Consider the following 8,667-nt stretch of genomic DNA (forward strand, 5'->3'; position numbering starts at 1 on the left):
AATGAGCTGTTGAAGCGACTTTCTGCTTATAAAACTTTATGCAGCATACAGTATATATCCTTGATAGGTTTAAAACTCCAGATCTGTAAATCCGTATAAGCCTGGTCCAATTTTTTTTATTTTACTGAAAACGTATTTGTTCCTTTTGGGACACAATTTTCGGAAGCACGTACTTTTCAGACCCATTCTACACAAATAACTTTTTGAGCAGATTTTGGACTACAGAAAGGATGGTGCCAGTGAGCTCCACCTGTGCTGCTCTTTGTGTCAATTTTTTGTGTCAGCTTTCCAAGAGATTTCTTGTAAAATGTGGTGGTGCTCAAATTTGCAATTTATGAGCTTTCCAAATCCTTAATTCTGGTCTTGGAGGGCACACTCCTAAATTCACCTTCTGAGATCCCATTTCTTTTCCTTGAAGGATATTATCCCAAATAACATGCTACTCAATCAGGCTTGGAGTCGGATCTAGTAATTTGCAGGGAAAATACAACAGAGGGGAAGTTTTACCTCACGGCAAGTCCTCTTCCCTTTTCCCTGCCTCCTCAAAATTGTTTTACTGAAAGGAGGGAAGAATAACAGAGGAGATGGAAAGTCCAGTGTTCTTTATAAATGGTTTGCTTTTCTCTGCTTGAACCACAATTTGGGAAGGATGTAAAATTAAGGCTTAAACCTAAAATTTAACTTACTTTTGAAGCTGGGACAAAGAATACTTCACAGAACTGCCCTCCCTAGAATAGTCCCCCACCCACTGCTGTTTCATATTCAAAATGGAAAGGGCTTTCGCGTCTCCAGAATTTCAGGCTGCTGCTGGTGGTCCGATCGTGATCAAGAGCAAAGCTTGTGATGCTTCATTGAGCTTTCTCTTCTTCGGAATTCAGAGCATGAAAGCATGGTGATGAAGGTGATGAGTGCATTACAGACTGAGCAGCAGAATGAAACATTTCTCAGAGCACACGAGGGAAAAAAAACCGTGGCTTTCAGTGACCATTTTAAAAAATTCTGATTTTGATCTATCTTCCTTACAGAAGGAGGTCATGGGGAAGAAAGTTAGGAAAGGGTAAGGTGAGAAGGAAGGCACACAGATTTCAGAGCTGGAGCTAAGCTATTCTTTATTTATTTATTCAATTCATTTCATTTCATTTCACTTATTGCCTGGATTTGTTTCAATCTGGTTTCAGACCAGAATACTGTACAGAGAGAGCATTGTCTAATCTTTGTACTGTAGCATATAGTATCTCCAGATACTTTGATTTATTTAATTTATTTACTGAATAAATAAAAGAAATAAAAAGGAAGATACACATATCTCAGAGTCAAGAGCTAAGCTGTTAGATTGAACTGAAATTCAAAGGGCAATTGGACTCAGCTCATAAAGGTGTAGAGATTTATGGATGGAGGAAACCTTGACTAGCATTCCCCAAATTCATAGTGAAACAGTCATTCATTCCTGGTACATTTTATTTGGCTGCTGGTCTCTGTCTATTAATGGGATAGCAAAAGATCATGAGGAGCTTTATTGTCCTTCCACCGGACTGGTGACAAACAGCCTTTTGAAAGCCCCTCATCAGGTCATACCTACCATTCTTCCTTCTTTTACACCAAAAAATGAAAAATGACAGGAAGAGAAGGAACAGAACTGCACATATTCCTAGGGCTTAGGAAGAGTTTGGTTACCTTGACGATCACCTTAAAAAGGGGAGGGGAGGGGAGAGGGAGAAAAGCAGTCTGAGAATCACTGTAGAATCTACCTCTGCATCCTTATTTTGGAGACAAATATTATCCAGGTATTTCATCATCACTAATGCGCAACGATACATGGTTTATTGCAGCTTTGTTGAATTACTGTCCTTATTCAAAACTTATCCCTTGTAAAAACAAACAAAAAACCAAAAATAATGCCCTGAACTTTTGTGATGAAATTCTCTTGCCTGAGGGTTATACGGGACAAGCATACTATATAGCTTGTGCTACACAGTCATGAATTAATTGACTGACCCTGCATATTATCTTTCTACACCATGTGTTTCACCTACAGTACTTCATTGCAGCAGAAGCGGTCTTAAAAAGGCACATCCTGCAAGACTAAAAGAAATACAGGTAAACCTTGCTTAATGACTTTCCTGTTTAGTGACTGTTTGAAGTTACAGTGGCACTGAAAAAGTAACTTTATGACCAGTCCTCGCACTTACGATTGTTGCAGCATCCCCACAGTCATGTGTTCACCATTTGCTCACTTCACAACCGGCTTCTGACAAGCAGAGTCAATGGAGAAGCCAGCACTATACTTGCAAGTCACCATCACGTGATGTCTTGCTTAATGACCCGCAGTGATTCACCTAATAACTGAATGGGAAGTGACGTTGTAAACCTGTCGTGGTCACATGATGTTTCGTTTAATGACTGCATTGCTTAGCAATGGAGTTGCCAGTCCCAGTTGTGGTCATTAAGTGAGAACTACCTGTATTCCTCCTAAGATGGCACTTGTCATCTTCAAGTTACAAGTGTTGAAGAGTCTATCATGGTTTCAATCAATTACCCAACTCAGTGTTTCTCAAACTTCGCCACTTTAAGATGTGTGGACTTCAACTCGCAGAATTCCCCAACCACCATCTTAAAATGTCTAAGGCTGAGAAACATTGCCTTACATGAAACAATTCCCCTCAAATTTATAAGCACTTAAAAATTGTCCTACTGATACAAATAAACTAGACTTCTGTTGTATTTATGCTTTTAGGTATTTATAATCCCTATTTCTAGAAAAAATGTTCTTTCATGAAGTGGCTTATAATACAACCAATGAAATAGAAGTAAATTTAAACCAAGTATTGTAACCATCATCATCAGACCAAATGTGTAATAATGTTAAATATAAGATGACAACATTACAAATACCCCAATCCATTCCAGCAAAGATGAAATATCAAGTGCTAACAAATTTTAAAACTCTCAGAAAATGTTTGCATAGAATTGCATATGATAGTAATTCTAGAATGCTTATCATCATAGAATTCTTTTAATTTTATTTGGCCTTTTCGTGTTCAAAGACATATTGCACAAAATGATACCTAAAAAACTAACAACTTCCTTCCAATAAATCAATTCTGAAAGAGTTGATTTGCCGCTGTTTGCAATGGTGTACCATTAGAAAAGTGGGCTGCTTAATTAGCTTAATTTTTTCTTTACTGATTCACCTAACTGAAATTATATAAGATAAAATTTTAAATGCCTGGATTGGGAATTTGGAATTCGGCAACCCCAAGGAACATTCGCTCATTACTTAATTTTTTGTAATCTTCTATACAGACGTTACTGTTATGGACATTGCTGATGAAGAAGGAGGGGTCCCTCTCCAGGGGGAGAAATGCACACTCAGTACTGATTCTCTTCAACTTCCTGTCAAGAAATCCCAAAGAGAACCGCCTTAACTTTCTGAGCTTTTCTAGTAGGAGTCGCTGATACTTTCTCAGTTTAGCAGGAGTTTGTGTCATAGGGCAGAACAATAAACACTAGAGCTAAAGCTTCTGATCTCAGCGTGTTCCTTGCCTCTATATCCTGACATCAATCCTGCTAAACTGAGACTCCACAAGAACCAACTCTCTCTTCCGAGTTTGGGATTATTTTCTGTGAGGTACTCAATTATATCTAAAGCTTCAGGAAACCGACACCAATGTCTTCCCCTGAATGGCTCTCAATCTGTAGAAAAAAATATGAAGAAGGAGAAGGAGAAGGAGAAGGAGAAGGAGAAGGAGAAGGAGGAGGAGGAGGAGGAGGAGGAGGAGAAGAAGAAGAAGAAGAAGAAGAAGAAGAAGAAGAAGAAGAAGAAGAAGAAGAAGAAGAAGAAGAAGAAGAAGAAGAAGAAGATATGGCTTCTTCTACCAAGGCAACGATGATCTATTGGAGTAACCAACTTGCCCTTCCTACTACACCCATCCACTGCATTACATTGCTACCCAACAGGAGAGAGTTAATAAAAGAGTCTGAACAAGTAGAGAGATCCCTGTAATCAATTCGAATTTCATTTGCCTGATCAGTTTTTTTTTCTTCCCTCGATGTGGGCTATAGGAGAAGACAGACGTTTTCATAGGATTATCTTCTCTTCACAGAGCTAGTAAAATGGACAAATAGCCTTTTTTTAAAAAGTTCTCTCCGTGGGAACGTAAAATTAGCAATCCTAAAAATGAATTATTCTATATTCTATTTTTGAGACATAGAAAGCAGTCCTCATGCTAATCCTACTTGAATAAGGAATAGGAAGTTCTAAGATGGCGATGCTTTCCAGACTCTGTGCTGGTCTGAAATCAGCTTTTGGTCATTGACTTTTTGATGGCATCAGTATTGGAGAGTTGAGCCAGACATAAATTGGCTCAACTCTAATATAACTCTAATTAGCTGAAGCTCTAATATAGCTGTAACAGCAGCAATGTTTTGCTCTTCTCTTCTTGCTTTGAGACATGGACCTCTGTAGAATCTTGGTCTCCCATTGGAAGGAACTCTTGCTCCACCATTTCATCATGCTTGATCTACTTTACTGAAATGTACTCTTGAGCCTGAAAGCCAGTTTGGTGTAGTGGTTAAGGAACCAGGCTAGAAACCTGGAGACTGTGAGTTCTAATCCTGCCTTAGGCATGAAGCCAGTTGGGTGACTTTGGGCCAGTCCCTCTCTCTCTGCCCTCGGAAGAAGAAGGCAAGACCAGAGACGCTCAAAGGTGGACCTTACAGGTATCTATGGTACAAAGAAACAAAAGAAGAAAAGAATTTGAAAGGACGTATAATAAGACAAAAACTTCTTAAAAATCTGGAATCTTTTAAAAGCAAGAGTAAGTCTAGCAATTTCACCACTACCCCCCCCCATCAAATACTTTTTACTTCAAGGACAATTGCAGTAAAACAAGACTTAATTACATATGCCAATATGATAACTCTGGATTCAGAAAACAGATCGAAAACACCACAGGAACTACACAGCAAAGGAAGGAATTTACAATGGTTAATACGTCTGCAAATAACTGGAAAAATAAACAGTGATCTCACAAAAGAAGAAGGGATTTTGAGAAAGATGACAGAATTTGAAATGCTTATAGAAAACCAAGATCATTGACTAGGACATATCTATTAAGTGTTGCTGAACTCTGACACAAAAACAGAACAAACTGAAACTGTATAATAAAATGGATGCAAAATTTGAGAGAAGTAGGTACAGTGAACCAATGGAAGAGTTATGGGAAAAAAATCGATAAAATTTACTCCAAGCTACAGTTTAAGAGAAAATTGGTACACAATGTTTTACAGATGGTATATAACTCCATCTATAATTGCTAAGATAGATAAAGCATATAACAACAAACACTGGAAATTCCATAACAAAGAAGGAACATTTTACCACATGTGGTAATCATGCAAAAACAAAACAAAACAAAAATACTGGAAAGAAATACATCCAAAAATCCAGAAAAATTAAAAATAAAATTTGAACTGACACCACTGACATTTATATTAGGCATCATTCCAGAAAACATAAACTTAAAAAATTACAATTTACTACAATACACGTTGACTGCAGCAAGAAGAAACTTCGCACAAAATTGGAAAAGAGATATCTTGCTTATGATATCAGACTGGGAGAATAAAATTGGAGAATGTTTGTTTGTTTGTTTGTTTATTAAATTTTTATCACCGCCCATCTCCCCCCAAAGAATATGCTGCAATAACAGTACTGTATACTGTATATCCACAATAGAAGTCTAACTAAATTCAAGCAGGAATGACTCCCTTATGTACAATGTATCACAGAGCAAGGCAGAATTAGACATCTGGAATATGGTTTTTAGGACTCAAATAGAAACTAACAGAAATTACTGATGTTTGATGCAAAGTTCAAATTCCTAAACTGTGACTAATAGTTGACACAAATGGAAGGGGAGGATGTATCACTAAAAAGTAATGGATTTTTTCTTTTTTTCCCCCCACAATTTTTTTAGTTCAAATGTAGCAGTCTTCTTTTTTTAATCTTGCTTTTTTCCTCTCCTTCTATTCCAATATTTGCTTTTTTTTCCTATTTTCTTTGTATTTCAATAGTTTAATAATAAACATATGGAGGTTCCCAGGGTGAAATTATTTATTCTGTGTTACTTATTGCCTTGAGAACCAGTTTGGTGTAGTGGTTCAGGCACCAGGCTAGACACTGGGAGACTGTCCTGTCCAGACTATGCAACCAAGCAGAGTAATATCAAAAATACTCTTTATTAAATAACTATTTACAATAATTAAGTCCTCGATATATGAAGACTTGGTCCAACTGGCTACAACAAGGCAGTGGAACAGGACTTCAAACTGGAAGCGTGGCTGGAGGCGACTGGAACAGAGTTCGCTGGAGGCAGCAGGTCTGGAACAATACTGGGACTGCTCTGGCACTAGATCACTGGATCTCTGGAGACTTGCGTTTGACTGGAAGCACCAACTGGAACCTCAAGCAGGATTATGCACAGGGAATAGGACTGAACTCGACTAGAGCTCTGGACTGGGTTGGAGACTTGAAGCAAGACTGGAACTGAGAACAAGACTGGACTTGGCTGGAAGCCCTGGACTAGGCGGGATTCTCTGGATGGGAGGCTCACAGCAAGGCTTGGAACTTGGAACAAGGCTGGACTTGGCTGAAAGCCCTGGACTGGACTGGATTCTCTGGACTGGAGACTAGGAACAAGGCTCAGAACTCAGAACAAGGCTGGACTCGGCTGGAAGCCCTGGACTAGGCGGGATTCTCTGGATGGGAGGCTCACAGCAAGGCTTGGAACTTGGAACAAGGCTGGACTTGGCTGAAAGCCCTGGACTGGACTGGATTCTCTGGACTGGAGACTGGGAACAAGGCTCAGAACTCAGAACAAGGCTGGACTCGGCTGGAAGCCCTGGACTAGGCGGGATTCTCTGGATGGGAGGCTCACAGCAAGGCTTGGAACTTGGAACAAGGCTGGACTTGGCTGAAAGCCCTGGACTGGACTGGATTCTCTGGACTGGAGACTGGGAACAAGGCTCAGAACTCAGAACAAGGCTGGACTCGGCTGGAAGCCCTGGACTAGGCGGGATTCTCTGGATGGGAGGCTCACAGCAAGGCTTGGAACTTGGAACAAGGCTGGACTTGGCTGAAAGCCCTGGACTGGACTGGATTCTCTGGACTGGAGACTGGGAACAAGGCTCAGAACTCAGAACAAGGCTGGACTCGGCTGGAAGCCCTGGACTAGGCGGGATTCTCTGGATGGGAGGCTCACAGCAAGGCTTGGAACTTGGAACAAGGCTGGACTTGGCTGAAAGCCCTGGACTGGACTGGATTCTCTGGACTGGAGACTGGGAACAAGGCTCAGAACTCAGAACAAGGCTGGACTCGGCTGGAAGCCCTGGACTAGGCGGGATTCTCTGGATGGGAGGCTCACAGCAAGGCTTGGAACTTGGAACAAGGCTGGACTTGGCTGAAAGCCCTGGACTGGACTGGATTCTCTGGACTGGAGACTGGGAACAAGGCTCAGAACTCAGAACAAGGCTGGACTCGGCTGGAAGCCCTGGACTAGGCGGGATTCTCTGGATGGGAGGCTCACAGCAAGGCTTGGAACTTGGAACAAGGCTGGACTTGGCTGAAAGCCCTGGACTGGACTGGATTCTCTGGACTGGAGACTGGGAACAAGGCTCAGAACTTGGTACAAGGCTGGACTTGGCTGGAAGCCCTGGACTAGGCTGGATCACAAATCCTGAACAAGATAGGTATGAAATCCGTGAACACGGCTCAGCAAACTAAGTGCAGGTGGACAGGACTGAGGACACACAGCAGTGCTAGAGTTTCAAGGCGTGAATGAGCTGCTGGGAAGCTCGCGGAGTTTCAAGGTTGGATGCAAGGCTGAAATTGCTGGGCGCGGCTGACGTAGATTCCTCAGTGGCAGCAGAAGCAGAATTCGATCCTTCCTCAGAGTGGAGCAAGGGCGCTGATTCCTCTTTGGCAACAGATGCTGTCTCTGACATTGGTAAGGACTCTTCTTCTGAAGCTGCAGGCTTGGAGGATCGGTTGTCTCTGGCAGCTCGCTGTTTGCGCGGCTGCCTTTTATTCCAATCTTTGGTGCTATTGGACCTTCTGTAGCCAATCAGGCTGCCTTCTCCTTTGCACGCTTTTCGATTAGTCATTGGTGTGCGCTGATTGGAGGATTCAATCACTCCTCCAAATTTTGGCCAATCAACGCCTTGGATTCTTCCTGCGCTGCTGACTCATCCTGGAGTTTCATTTCCCTGGTTTCAACCCAGTAAGTTTCCAATGCCTCCTCTGACTCAGAAAGAGTTTCACTTTCTGAGTCAGAGGCAGGCTTGGTTCTGACAGAGACCGTGAGTTTTAGTCCCACCTGAGGCACAAAGCCAGCTGGGTGACCTCAGGCCAGTCGCTCTCTCTCAGCCCTAGGAAGGAGGCAGTGGCAAACCACTTCGGAAAAACCTTGCCAAGAAAACTGCAGGGACTAGTCCAGAAGTCAATACTGACTTGAAGGCACACACACATACACACTTAGTGCCTGCCCTGCAGAAGTGAGTCCAAATATAACTAAAACAGTTGCAAATTTCTTCCATGTTGCTATTAAAATAAGAGTCCAGTTCTGGCACTGTAATTTTGTCAGTGTCAACCCAATTTTAATTTGTTTA

Source organism: Candoia aspera, chromosome 4 (genome assembly GCF_035149785.1).
Source record: "Candoia aspera isolate rCanAsp1 chromosome 4, rCanAsp1.hap2, whole genome shotgun sequence".
Classification (NCBI taxonomy): domain Eukaryota; kingdom Metazoa; phylum Chordata; class Lepidosauria; order Squamata; family Boidae; genus Candoia; species Candoia aspera.